Below are 15,355 nucleotides of genomic sequence, written 5' to 3' on the forward strand. Positions count from 1 at the left end.
GAAAGAGAGTAGTCTTGCAGACCATCGAGCAATACGGTATCCTGCTCTTCCCAGTCCCAGTGAGCAACATTGTCAAAAGGCTGTGGTCTGTGCACAACTTGAATGTGCAGCCCCACAGGTAAGTTCTCCATTTTTCAGTAGCCCAGACACAAGCAAGTGCTTCTTTTTCGACTGTAGAATATTTTCTCTCAGCATTACTTAGTGTCCTTGAAGCAAATGCAACAGTCCTCTCTGTGTTGTCCTCATGCAGTTGTGTGAGAACAGCCCCAAATCCATAATAAGAAGCACCAGTAGTTACAATTGTGGGCAATACAGGACTGAATAGTGCAAGTACTGGACTATGTACAATCAAGTCTTTCACCATTTCGAAACTAGCTTGTGCATCTGTTGTCCACACTAAGGTTGAACTTCTCCCTAGTAATTTCCATAATGGTTCAATGACAGAAGCATAATTGGGAATGAATTTTGCATACTAGGAGGTAAGACCCAAGAAGGAACGTACGGTTTGAAAATCTGTTGGAGGAGGAGCATTTGAAATTGCCAGGATATGATCTGGACCAGGTTTTAGTCCAGCCTGTGAAATTGTTTGCCCTAGAAAGGAGAGTTCAGTTTGTCTAAATTTGCATTTGGACCTATTGAGCTGGAGGCCTGCTGTGCTGATGCAATTTAGTACAGACTACAGGTTATTGTCATGCTCCTTTGAAGTATTTCCAAACACGATAATATCATCCAGATAGCACTTAACTCCATGTTGATTTTTCAGAATCAATGACATTTTTTCAAAGGCACTTGGGGCAGATGCGAGACCGTATGGAACATGTTTAAAACGAAATAGTCCCTCATGTGTAACAAATGCTGTGAGGTCTCTGCTATCTTCATGCAACATAACCTGGTGGTATGTGTTCTGCAAATCAAGAGTAGAAAACATCTTTGCTCCATGGAGTTCTGCAAATACTTCTTCTATGTGAGGAAGAGCATGGCTGTCAATCACAATAGCTTTATTTGGGTCCCTTAAGTCAACACAAAGGCAAATGCCTCCACCCTTCTTCTGTGTCACTACTACAGGTGAAACCCATTCCGAGGAGTCAATCTCTTCAACAATGTCCTTTTGAACAAGTTTTCTAAGTTCCTCTGAAACAGCTTCCCTGACTGAAAATGGTAAGTGCTGTAACTTCTGTCGTACAGGCATCACATTATTCCTCATTTTAACTTTATGCAGAAACCCATAAGCACAGCTGAGTTTCTCCTCAACTTGGTGTTGGGTCTCAGCTGAAACCGGTGTGCGTACCGCAAGAGTGCTTTGCTGAGGAAGATCAATTTGTTCATTAACTACCCTGAGATTTAAAACAGTCAATAAATCTCTGCCAAGGATAGGAGTGCCTTTTTGGACAATGTTGAACTCTGCAGTTACAATCACCAAAAGTATTGGCAGGCAGCCATGTACTGGAATATGGTTTGTCAAATAGCATACCAAGTGAAGTTTGGGTTCAGTAAGAGGCACATCTTTAAAGTAATGCAGCTAGATGGAATCAGGTAGTATAGATACTGCTGAGCCAGTGTCCAACATTAGCTGAATAGAGTGTGGTTTGCCTGAGGGTATGGCGGAAACGTTTACAGTGCACTTTATCTGTTCTGGAATATGTGCAGTAGTGATTTTGTCCACGCTCGCCACAGTAACACCTGGTATTGTAACTGCATGCACCTATTGATTGAACTGGCTACTGCGACATACTTTAGCAAAATGTCCAATCTTTTTGCAGTGATTGCACTGAGCTACTTTTGCTGGACATCCTTTGTAGGTTGCAAGGTGTTGTGGGGATCCACAGTGAAAATATGCTTTTACTCTATTTTGAATTTGCTGATTTGGTGGTTTTTCATTAGTTTTCCTCTTGTAATTGTGTGTCTAGTGTAGTTTTCCTATTGTAATTGTAGTGAACTTTTCTGCGAAGGAGTTACAGCCTGGACTGTGCCTCCTGTATCCATACTCATTATTTTGGCTTCAGCTGTATCTGACTCAACCTGAGTAGCAATGGCTATTGCTTTTTCTAGTGTAAGTTGTGGTTCTAGAAGTAAGCGTTGTCTTACATGAAGCATGGTTGTTTTCTCAATGAGCTGGTCTCTAATCATCTCACCTGCCATATTCCCAAAGTCACAAATTACAATCAGACTCCTTAGGGAAGCAATATACTGCATTATAGTTTCCCCTGGTTTCTGCTCACGCTGGCGAAATCTGTAGCAATTAGCTACTACGTTCACTTTTGGCACAAAAAAATTCTTTAATGCAGTGAGTGCAGTCTCATATTTATCATTTGCAAGGGGAAAAGTGTAAAATATATGCTGCCCTTCTGCTCCAAGGCAGTGGATTAGCAGAGCACGCTTTCTTACTTCAAAAATCTCTGTAGCACTGATTGCAAGCAGATAAGTCTCAAACATATGGATCCAGGTAGTAAAAGCAATTGGAGGCTCACCTGGGCTTTGCAGAAAGGGTGCAGGTGGGTTCAGAGGCGTAAGAACCATCCTCATTGCCAAAATGTTGTATCAACCAGGCAAGGTACTAACAAGCTTCAACAGGACTTTATTTTCAAAGTGGAAACCTCTTTACCAAGCTGCTGCTGCACCCTCTGTAGCTTTCTCCCAGCCCCTCAGCTCCTTCCTGTTTCCTGTCCTTTCAGACTCCCAACAGCCAGTGCTCCCAATTCTAATAATTACAAGCAACATCTAAACACCACAGTTTGTGAATGCTGTTTGATTAGCTGGTAGCAACAGCTAATTTCCTTTGTTTTCTTTCTCAGCTCTTCCCCGGAGGGGGGTGAAAGAGCTTGAGGGTACCCCACAGGGAGGAATTCCCAAGTGCTCCTTCCTGGGTTTTTTCTTGCATTTGGGTGGTGGCAGCGTTTACCAAGCCAAGGTCAGAGAAAAGCTGTAACCTTGGGAGTGTAATACAAGCCTGGAGTGGCAAGTATTAATTTTTAAAATCCTTGCAGGCCTCCATCTTCTGCAATCGAAGTGGCAGACTGGGGATTTAGCCTTGACATAGCCAAATTAGAACCTCCGCTGTAAAACTTAGTGACAGTCAGTTTTCACTGAGGCCTAACATCTGTGTTGAACCTTCCAGAATTTCTAATGTTGTCAGTCTTTTATTTAAGTACACTGTCCTGCTCTCATGAACACACTGACAATGCAGAAATTAAAATTTTAGTAGTTAGCAATACTAGAAAGTTCTACTTTTTAAAAGCCAACTAACGGTTTACAGTCCTACCTGTTGTTGGGTAGGTAATGCTCAGGGCACAAAACTGATACTGAGGACCATTATAAGCCAGTAGACTCCACAAGAGTATGAATTGTCATGTAACCAAACCATTAAAAATAAGAGGGGAAAATAGAAAAGAAGGAGTTCAAATATAAAATAAGAGATAAGCAAAAGCAAAGTACTTTAATAATAGGGAAAAAATGAAGCCTTAAGTATAATTAGATCAAAATAAGCTGTTGCGATGGAATATACCCGTGTTCACTTCCTGCACACTATTGTAATAATCTTCAAAGTATACCTTGTAAAGTATTTGAAAACTCAGAATCTGCTGGTCTGTATTGTCCTAGTAAAATGTGTGTGGTAAGATTGTATGTGAAGTGACAAGGTTCCCCATATGATGTTGTTAACAAATGTTCCAAACCCCACAGCCCTGCCCCAGCAGAAGTCAGTCTGTCCTAAACAAAGGAAGGAATGTATACTTGACTTAATTTGCATTTAAACAGGGTCATCAAGCAGGAAGGGAAAACAAAGGAAGTTCAAACAGGTGAAAAAAACCCAGCAAGGAATATCCTTCCACATAGAATTTCTCGTTTTCAGTTGGAAATATTTTTCAAGAGGGGGAGTGAAATTATAAAAAGGAGGGACAAATATCCCAAGGCATCCCTCTCTCTTCCCCTGCCCATACCATTCTCTGTTCCTGAGAAGACAAAAATAAACAGCCGTTGGACTTTGGGGGTGGGGTCCTGAGCTGAAGAGTTTGATCAGTAATATTGCTGGAAGCATGAGTTGCTTTGCAACTAAGTTAGTTTTTTAAGTAGATAGTAATAAGTGTTTTATCTTTATTTTTCTGGTAACCATTTCTGACTTTTTATGCCTCATTACCTGTACTCACTTAAAAACTATCTCTTTGAGTTAGTAAACTTGTTTTACCATTTTATCTAATCCAGTGTGTTTCAGATGAAGTGTCTGGATAACTATTTAAGATAATAAGCTGACATGTTATTCCTTTAAAGGAATAACAGATTTAATATATTTGTACTGTCCAGGAGAGGGCTGAGCAGTACAGGACATAGATTTCTGGGGGAAGATCCAGGATTGGGTGTTTGTATTGGGGTCACCTTGCAGTATAATCAAGGCTGGTGAGAACCAAGATGTGGCTGTTTGTCTGCAGCACACTCAGACATAGCTGGGAGTGACTTACATGCTGAAGGCTGTTTGTGAGCAGCCCAATTTGGAGGATATGGCTGCAAGGCATTGTAAAGGGCACCCCAGGTTACACGGAAGAGGTGATACAGCCCCTCATTAGTCTCAATTGTGCCCTGGTATGTCACAGAAGTGTTCAACTAAAGAGGGAAAAATAGAAAGGTAAAGAGAAAAAAGGAAACATATCAGAATCTTTGTTAATGCATGTTTGTTTCTTGTTAGATCATATGGCTGTCATGCAAACTATGCATACAAAATTAACATTGCTTCAATTTGATGATGTTGGTCTTCGAAGCATCTGAAATATAATTACATAACTTAATCAATACTTGAACTCGTGGCCTCATAAGATTTATTTAGCTGATTTTTGTCCTTTTAAACACAAAATTCCATTCCTTTTTGTAATTACTTACACCTTCCTTGCGATTCTAATAATTTCCATTTCTATTTGATTAACAGAGGTCCTATAATTGCCTATATAATTTTTCAAGCTGCTGGAAAATGGCTGTGCTAGATCTTTATTCTGGTTACAGTTTTCATTGGATATAGGTCCAGAAAATTTAAACCAATGTTTGGGTTCTATCTTCGCCATCATTCTGTTGAGAGATATATGATATAGGAAGAAGCTTCTCTTCTCAGTGCAGTAATGTGAGATCTTAGACTTCTTTAGGTAGGGCTGACAAGTTTCATAGGAACAAAATATTTGTCATGCCAAATCAGATGATCGGTCCATTAAGTCTACTATTTTGTATTACCTTTATATTAATATTATGGGTCTTCCCCCCACTCCCACATCTTCACGCTTTACACTTCCTTATAAGAACGGCCATACTGGGTCAGACCAAGAGTCCATCTAGCCCAGTGTCCTGTCTTCCAACAGTGGTCAATGCCAGGTGCCCCAGAGGGAATAAACAGAACAGGTAATCATCAAGTGATCCATCCCCTGTTGCCCATTCCCCACTTCTGGCAAACAGAGGCTAGGGACACCATCCCTGTCCTCCTCCTTCTCCCCTCTTCTTGCAATGGCCAGTTTTAATGTCTGCTTTATCATTCACTCCCTATCAAGGACTAGAAGGACATATAAGTAATTTTTTCTGAAATTTCTGTCAATATTTCCCCTAAACAAGCTTCTCTAAATGCAAGGTTAGTGATACTCACTGTTTCTTTGTCACCCAGGCACTGAGAGTGAAATCCTGGCCCCAGTTGAGTTAATGTCAAAACCTCCATTCACTTCAGTGCACCCTAAGAGTGCAACACATCTTTCAAAAATTTCTTTCCATAGACCTAAAAATTAAACTGAATACTTGAATTATAACCCCCATTTCTGTGTATGATATATTTTATATATATCAGTGCCCAAGGATAGCTGTCACTTTGGGCCATCTCTGCACATGACACAGGGGTATATATGTGTATATAGGAATAACTGAAAGCAGTTGGGCCAAGTAATCCACTATCTGAACATATAACCAATGAAATTGTTGCATGCAAATTAGCTGTAGAATAAGGGTGGTGATTGGTTGAGTTACCTCTGATATCAAAATGACCTAAGACTCCAGATACATGCCTTACTGTTACATTGCCTGGGTGTAATTTCTAAAGTCAAAATGGCTGAGAATGTAAAAACTGGGTGGTGGCAGAACACAGCAATGATTAAACCTGCTTATATTCTAAGTAAAAAGAACTCTCAACCATGCTTCCAGTTGTTTCTGTTGCTTCACATTGACTCAGCAGACATTATATACTTCAGAGTGACACACAGAGTGACAGTCCTGGAATATAAATGATCCTGCATGTGGCCAGGTGGTAATCCAGTGATGTGCAATGTGCTGGCAGGAAGGACAACCATCAGTCCAGTTACCATGATCTGGGAAAAATGGCAAAAAAGGCCTTTCCTGAGCAGTTCGATGCCCCCATGATTTCTTCAGGCACTGTTTGTTTTTGTCAAGGTTAGTTCATCCTGTCATGTATCATGCCATGTAACTTAGAACATAAATCACTACTTACTACCTGTACAAGCAGTCTGTGAAAGCCCATAAACTGAAATATGTTTGTACAAACTATTCATAGAACAATTTATTAGTGAGAAAAATGAGAAAAAACATGTTTAATGAAAATTTGCCAACAGAAAGAGAAGAGCAAATATGGAAAATAAATCATTTGGGCAAATAATTTGTCTAGCACTAGTCCTAATTAGGTATTTTCTTTGCAGAAATAATTTGATCCTGTTAAAGGCTAGAGGAAACCATGTTACAAGTGGTTCTAAGTGAATTTGATTTTTCACAGTTGGGAGAATGAATAGTGAGGGTGCATCCCTAACAGTTTTATTGCAATCACTGCATCAAGGAAACTCAGTTATTGTAAGAAGATATGTTTCCATTTTCCCTGCCTGATGGCATTACATTTCATAGCATTTTGTGCTTCAAATAGCTGAGAAATTAAACACCTTAAGAGAAAAGTTGAAGAGCTGTGGGGGAGAAAAAAATCCCACCTACCTGCAGTCATTTAATTCTTCAGTTCCTTACCAGCATCTATTATCCCAGACACCACAGGGACAGAAACACACGAGACGTGCTTTAACTAGACTGCTACTTTATTAAGTGACACATCTGGGAACTATATGGCAATAACTCATCCAGGGCAGGTCATCATTCCCTTCCATAAGCTGAACCGCCTGTGGAAGGGTTGCCCTCAGTCCCCCACTCCATTTACTTAGTCCCAGCACTGTTGCTGAGACACCACAGCCCTTCCCTCCTATCAGGTTTAAAGTGGTGGGAAAGAGAAGTTGTCTCCTCATTGAACTAAACGTTCAGAGCCGCAATCTCACTTCTACTTCCAATTCTAGTTTTTATCAGATGTTTTTACCATTATTGAACTAGTACCTGCACTGGACACCTGCCAATTATGATAAAATAATAATTATTAACCTAACCTTCCCACTGGATCCCTGGGTTGCTGAAAAGAAGGTAGAAAAATTCCATGTGCCCAGGTCAATTTGTTTGTAAGGGAAAATTTCTTCCCAATCGCAAAAAGATGCCCCCAGCAAGGCCAAAAAAATCTCAATCCTACTCTAATGCCAAAGGAAGGGAGACCTTATCTCCCCAGTGCAGAATGCCACCTCTGGGTAGGGGGAAGAGTTTATAAGACCTCTCCTTGTATGTGTAGGCTGGTGCTTCACCCCTTCTGTCTAACCAATCCATCATAGAGCCCTCCTCTCCTCCTCAAGCCCACAAGAAGGCTGAATACTCACATGGAGAGGTGGTGCAATCCTTAAAGGGCCAAAGGGTTTCTTTCCCTGCTGGCCCAGACAAAACATCCCCATCTCTGAGACTGCTGTGCGGGAGAAGTGGGAGGTAGGGGCGGGGAGCACTTACACTCTTCACTTTTATAGCACTCAGGGACCTAATGGAATCAGGAAATTTTGCTCTGTAAGCCAGCCTTTTGCTTTCTAATTCCTCTGTGGCTGCATTCTGGATTCCTCTATATCCTCTTACTGTACGGCCAGATTTTCCAGAGAGTGCTGCTCATCTCTTTTTATAACCCCACACCTACAGAATATATTTCATATTTTGCCCTGTTGCTGTTGGACAAGCTTGGCTGAGTGATACTGGGAGAGGCATATTGTCCCTTTATGTTTTGTTCTAAAGCCTCACATTGTAGTGTGCTTGAAATGTATGGCTTCCCTTGTTTATATTATTTGGAAGCATTTTCTGCTATGTGTACCTTAGGTGACTTTGGACATTTATGTATCAGAATATGGTAGAAGTTACTTTTTTTTTTTTGTACAGAAGGTTTGCGGTGTGTTTGAGGGACATAATGGATGATACTCTATCTCCCTTGAGATCTCTGATCTTGGAGTAGCCATGTAATCTGTAGTGGCCACCTCAGGAACCACTCTCATCGAAGTCTGTCTTCTCAGAAACACTATCCTGCCTACACTCTACTTGTTTATACTCTGCACTCCTAAGAGGAAGGGAGCGGATGTGTAAAGAGCTTGAGACTTTGGCTTAATCCAGAAGACTATGCCTAGAGTTTAGCTTATCTTCACCCATATGTAGTCTCTGCTCACACTTGTGTGGGAGCTCAACAATCTTGCATTCCCAGCTGTGTACCTCACAGACTCTCAGACTCCAAGACCTTCAACTGGGATCTGATTCTCAGTTATGCTAACACACTTTACACTGTTAATGTGGTGAGAATCAGGCCATTAGTCTTTATTTCCAGAGTAACACAAATATTAGACACTGCATTATGTACTGCATTAATTATGTTTGGAGTGGGCTTAGCAACATGATGGCAGTGAGGTCAGATGGTGGGAAGGAAGCCAGTGTGAGACTGAGACCAGGATTTCACCAAAAACACAATGCTGCTCAGTAAGGCTAAACCTATTAGGGCTTTTCCATTGCTTGACAGAACCCTCCTCAATTTTTAACAGCTTGAAAAGTTACCAGCTGAAAAGTGTTAAATTGGTTGAAGATCTGAAACCCAAGTAAATTAGGGATTAAAGAAACCTACTCATTGGTTAGTCACTGAATTTAGCAGGCTGATGTCAAACAAAGCTATTTTTATTCCCTGCATTACACCACTGTGTTAAGAATTTGACATATTCCATTTTGATAATGGCAAGCAGTGATTGCCTTTCTCAGTGTTTTTTATTTTGAAAACTTAAATGATTGGATATATGAATGAGTGTTTAATGGAAAAATAAAGGAGCAATAATGCAGTAGGCTGTTGGGGGTCCTGTGATCACTGCTTTTCATGCTGAGCATACTCCTCCCCTCTTACCTTGTGCTCCCCTCATGTGATTGTGTATACATCTGTTGCCTGTAGTCTTAGATTGTATGATCTTTGGGGTAGGGACTGGCTCTGTGTTAGGTGTGTACCATGCACACCTAGCACAGTGGGGCTGAGACCTCTAGATGCTACTGAAAAACAAATGAATAACAACATTATAGGAGAGTGGGAAGCAGCCAGTTTTGGTGAGACAGTGCTTTGTGGGGTGCTATTTGAAAGCATGCTGCTCCCATGTGTTTTGTCTGACCAACTAGCACTTTATCCTGGAAAAGAAAAAGGAAAAACAATATGACACACCATGACTGTATATGTGTGCACTGAAGGAAGGAAGGATAAGAAGAAAGGCTGAAATCATATGAATTGACCAGGAATTTTTATATTTCTATGGTGGTTAACCTACCAAATTCCTTTCAAGCTCCATCCCCCTACACTAAATATACATCTCTTTGACTTCTAACTTACACATCTTATCTAAAATCATCTGAGCTTACTTTAATTTCTGACAATTTGCGGCTCATGCATCTCTGGTATAATTAAAAATGGAATTTGAACTCTTTTTTTTATGCTCTAACTAAGTACATGAATTCAGAGCAAAATTTGCATAGTAACATTTGCTTTCTTCTGTGTTCAGAGCAGAAGTATAATTAAAAAGGTGAAAGGCTTAGAAATGATGGTTCATAATGTACTTATTTAGTAACAGTATATTAAAATTCTGATTAAAATAAAATAGCTAACGAAAAAGGATTAAGCTGCTTTAGTGTTTCATTTTCATTTTTCTCATTATATGTATGGTGAGCAGATGACTCAACAGTGTTATAATGGAGAGACCATCCTAAGCTACTGCTGCTTGGGAAAACATATTCAACTGGAGTTTTTAACAGCTGTTCCCAAGCTTCATTAAGGCTCATTACGAGTTGTCATGTAATGGAGAACTTATATTTTCTGATGATCTGTGCATAGCAGTAAAGATAAAAGTCTATCTTAAGGCAGAACTAGAAAGAACAGAAGATGGTACATATTAAAAATAGATTACTAAAATTCCCTAATTAGCTAGCACAGACCGTAAAAGCTAAGTACAGTCACTCTGTTTTTAAAGGGAGACATGAAAAATGACTTAATTGAGGCTGGACTTTTTATGACTCAACCATGACATTTTAGATAATACAGGTAAACTATTCAGCTCTTCTTTAAATAATACACTAGCATATCACAATAGCGTGCATGCAGACACATTTTGAATTCTCCAAAAACAAATACCAGCTTCTTCTTTGGAGAAATAGATCCCAATCGGGTTCAGATGACAAGTGAAATGACTATGGTGATTCCGGTCTAATTCTTGGGTAGTGCTGTGCAAAATATTTGACTCCAAACTTGAAACAGTCCATACATTTGAATTGTGTAGATAGGACCTATTTCTATGATGGGCTGAGAAGAGCTTCAAATATGAACATATCTGAATTTTTTTGGGAGGTGGGCTGTTAAAAATCCAGACTCTAACCTGGATCTCAGGTTTGCGTCAATTCAGATCCATCTCTAGTTCTAAATAAGTCTCTTATGTATTATTAGTATTGCTCCCTTCTCTTTGTCTAAAAGAAGGATTAGAATTTTATTCAGTTTGGTGTTGATATCAAGGGCATTTCTTATAAATAAAAATAGTCAAGAGCAGCAGAAGTGACAAGGTCAGCAACAGCAAAACAACAGGCATTCCTCTACTAGACACCATGATCAAAGGGCCCTGGGCAACAGGCTGCAGTTTAGCTCCATCAGCAAAGTATTCTCCACTTTAGGCATTTCTGCATACAGATTTCAGGGAGCTGGTTTTCCAGAAGTTTGTTTAATTTACTAAACATGATAATCAAGAAACTTATTGTTTTTTGAAGTGCAGGCTGTTCTCAAAGGATGATGCTGATGCTACATTTGGAGAGAAGGGTTCCCCTGATGTGTCAGTTAACCTGGAAATCAGGAGCGTATTGTCACTGTGACACAAGGGAGGGGATGCGGAAGTGTGGTAATAAGGAGTGGTAATCCAGTGCAAGTGGCCAGGAGGTGACTTTAGCTGGAAGGGAGAGTCCCTTATCTCAGTGCACTGTAGGAAGGTGGAGCAGCACCTGCAGCGGATCATAGGCACCAACTATAGCTGTTCCAGCTGATGCTACAGCTCTTGTTCTTTATTAGTTTTCTAATGGGTTATTATTTTAGAATTTGTGATGAGGTCTTCTAGTATGATTAGACTGTTTTTGTTACTGATGGATTATGAAGCAGCTCTGGGCAATGAAGATAAATATCCCTTATACAAACAGACTTTGATTGTAAATTTTAATATTTGTAAGGAACACATCTCGGTTTCCGATAAGCATGTTTTATATGTTGAGATAAATCATAATGGCTGAAGTCCTGAGTCAATGACACCAGTTAGCAGCACCATCTGGAGGGGAGGCATGCTTTCTCCATTCCTGTGATGGTGTGTATGTAATTCTTAGGTCAGATTCAGTAATGCTTACATTAACAGTGGGATTCTCATTGAAGGAAGAGGAAGAGTGCTAACTATTCTGCTGCTGGTGCAGGTGTTCTGTGTGTACAGCTATGCAGGTATTTTCTTGTCTAACTGTTGCCTGGTCTTTCCATCCTGGTGCCTGCCAATCTGTGTCCTACCTACCTTTTGACCAAAATTCCATCATATTCACCCAATAGACCTCTTATTTAATGCCACACTTTCAAACCTTCAGGGCAGCTTGGTAGAATGTACGCATCTGCATCTTTGATAGCACCTGCAAATCATGTAGCTAAACATCTAAATGCTATCCTCAGCATGAGAACGGCTCGGTGGTACAAAATTAGACTGAATTGAATACCTTTTAAAATATGTAACTATGAGCCAGGACATAAGCTACAGGGGTGGAAAGTTGGGCCCAGGGAACATAAGAATGGCCATACTGAAACAGACCAATGGTCCTTCTAGCCCAGTATCCTGTCTTCTGGCAGTGGCGAGTACAAGATGCTTCAGAGAGAATGAACAGAATAGGGCAATCATTGAGTGATCCATCCTCCGTTGTCCAGTCCCAGCTTCTGGCAGTCAGAGGTTTAGGGACATCCAGCGCATGGGGTTGCATCCCTTACCATCTTGGCTAATAGCCATTGATGGACCTAACCTCCACGAATGTAGCGAATTATTTTGTGAACCCATATATATTTTTGGCCTTCACAACATCCCCGGCAATGAATTCCAGAGATTAACTATGCATTATGTGAAGAAGTACTTCCTTATGTTTGTTTTAAACCTGCTACCTCTTAGTTTCTTTGAGTGATCCCTAATTCTTGTGTTATATAAAGGGAAAATAACATTTCCCTATTAATTTTCTCTATACCATTCATGATTTTATAGACGTCTACCATATTCGCCCTTAATCATCTCTTTTTTAAGCTGAACAGTCCCACTCTTTTTAATCTCTTCCCATATGGAACCTGTTCGTCCCCCTAATCATTTTTGTTTCCCCTCCCCCCGACCCTTTTGCAATTCTAATATATGTTTTTTGAGATTTTGTGTCTAGATCTGCATGCAGTATTCACGGTGTGGGAAGAAGGATCAGTTCTGCAGCATCCAAATTCAATGGGAAATCATTAAATGTGTATGATCTGTTGCACAACGTAAAGGAGGCATGGGAGAAGTGATTGACCAACTATTCAGTCTCTGCTGGGTCCATGGTTTCAAACAGTGGGAATAATTTTGTGTTTAAAGACCCTGATTCAGCAAAGCACTTAAACAAGTGCTTAACTTTAAGCATGTAAAATTCCCATTGAAATTGAATAGTGAAATTGTCCAAGTGAACATTTCATGAACAACCCACAGGCTAAACCTTTGTCATCCACGCTTTTTGGCAAATGCATACAAAAATCGGATTGGTTTCAGAATGATTCATGAACTGAAGAAAAAAGCCTTAATTCAAAGTAGTTATTATTTGCAACAAGTAATTTCATCAGCTCTAATGTGCATTTACTTAATAAAACTGGCACATTATTTCACATGATTGGCCATTGTCATTTAGGAGAGGCCTTATAGCAGGTATAATCAAGGTCTTTGAGGACAGGATTGAGATGCAATGGCAGAGCTATGTGGGGAGCTTGCATAACCCACAATATGGCCAGCCCACAATATAATCTGCTCACAATATGGCCAGTAATAACTAGTGCCATCTGTGTCAACTTCATCTGCATGAAAATTCCCTCCGTAACTAAAAAAAAATTAGAACATTGGCCATCCTATGACTCAAGTTGAAAATAAATCAAACAACTTTATTTTCTTTCTGTGCACTATGGATTTGATGCAAAAGGACTTCTCTTATGAAGTGAGGATTTGAGGTGAAAGGCCTATAAGAAGAGATCTGCCCAAAGTAGGCAGGTGGAGTAAAATGCAGACACAAAAGGTATGTTGACACAGGCCAGCCCACAACATTTTGGCACCTGAGACAGGGAGCTCAAATGACGCCCCGATGCCCCCATGCTTGGGCCAAAATTTTGAAAGGTCTCAATTCTGCCTTCTTCCTGTTCTACTCCTCTCATGGTACTGCTCTACTACCTATCCCCAATAAAGGAGAACTGACAACTTAAAATGCCTTCTTCAAAAATTTTAAGTATCACTTAACTTTCAAATGCCTGAACAGCAAATGTAACTTTTCTTGTCTGCATAGTAAACACTGGCATTTTTATCTGTTTGAATAATCAAAGTGGTGGTTTCTGTGCCTTCTTGGTTGCAAAGATTTGAACTGCTTCCTGAAGGTCCACAGTCTGGGCCAGCTCATGCTCTATTGAGATGGTTGCAAGGCCGACCAGCCTTTCCTGTGTCATTGTGGAGCGTAGATATGTTTTTATTAACTTCAGCTTGGAGAAGCTGCGTTCTCCACTGGCAACTGTTACAGGAAGTGTTAGAAGTATGTGCAGAGCAACAAAACCATTTGGAAAAAGGGTGATCATCTTATTTGTGCACATATATTCCAGAACAGCCTTTGGAGTTGATCCTGCTGAAATGTATCTTGAAAGGGCTTTCAGTTCATCATCTAAATCACTCGCATCAATATCGCGCATGGCATCATGCATCAACACTGTCTCTAGTGCCTTGCATTGCTGGTGTAGGTCTTCTTCAGGTATAGTGAGGAGTTTTGGAATATCATACAGCATCCCAAATATACAGCTGTGTTCCTTGAGCTGCATGAGACGTTCTTCAACTGACTGTATTGCACAATCTAGCACCTGGTTAAATAATTCAACTTTGAATTGTTTTTGGGGTCTCTTAAGGGATTATCCCGTGCCTCGTAATCAAAATGTCATCCTCTTCTTTGGTGACTCTTGTATTCTTGAAGGGGTGGGAAAATAGCTTCAGTGTGAAGTTCCTCTGCCATCGTATGTGCACTCTTCAGAACATTTTGAAATCCCCCATCTGACCGGTAAGACTGTAGGTATGACTTTGCTTTGTCAAGTTGTTCCATTGCTCCAGATATATCAAGGTGAATACCTTGGAGTCTTTTGCTTACAACATTTATTTCAAACAGTATGTCATGCCACAACACTAAGCCACACAGAAATTTGAAGTTATGTATGTTTCTGGTGATTCCATTTCCCTCTTCCACGGTTCTCCCACGAACAGATCCTGTCACAGCATTATCCTCCATCATGACAACTATGGCATCATCTATCTTCCCAATTTGGTGTTTGATAGGCTTTATCACCTCCACTTGACTTTCCCATCATGTGGCACTCAGTGGTTTCAGTGTCAGAAAAGATGTTCCCAGACGTTGCTTCAAAAATTGCCATCGATGAGTTGATGCAGAGAAAAATACATAGATGCTTTGAATTACATTACAAAATTCAGCAACCTCACTAGAAGCTGATGCTGCATCACTGACCACCAAGTTCAATGAATGAGAACGGCATGGGACAAAAAAAACTCGAGGCTTTAATGCTCAGATCTGCACTCCTCTGTTCTTTCCTCTCATGTTGGCACAATTATCATAGCCCTGACCTCTCACATCAGCTATCACAATTCCCGTATCTTCCAGCTTTTTAAGAAGCACATTTGTCAGACCAGCTCCTGTGGTATCATCAATGTGAATAAAT

The 15,355-nt window shown here is 40.3% G+C and overlaps 1 long non-coding RNA gene across 2 annotated transcripts; it reads right to left on the minus strand.

The window, feature by feature from the left end:
• Positions 1-4,627: 4,627 nt before the first annotated feature.
• On the minus strand, positions 4,628-7,798 carry LOC122465448. 2 transcript variants are annotated; one of them, XR_006290319.1, is made up of 4 exons: positions 7,704-7,798; positions 6,949-6,984; positions 5,612-5,695; positions 4,628-4,751 (listed from the first exon to the last, which is right to left on the minus strand). It is a non-coding gene; the product is annotated as an uncharacterized LOC122465448 (long non-coding RNA). The 2 variants fall into 2 exon arrangements; XR_006290318.1 differs by lacking the exon at positions 7,704-7,798 and adding an exon at positions 7,386-7,564.
• Positions 7,799-15,355: the final 7,557 nt, after the last annotated feature.

Source organism: Chelonia mydas, chromosome 4, assembly GCF_015237465.2.
Source record: "Chelonia mydas isolate rCheMyd1 chromosome 4, rCheMyd1.pri.v2, whole genome shotgun sequence".
Taxonomy (NCBI): domain Eukaryota; kingdom Metazoa; phylum Chordata; order Testudines; family Cheloniidae; genus Chelonia; species Chelonia mydas.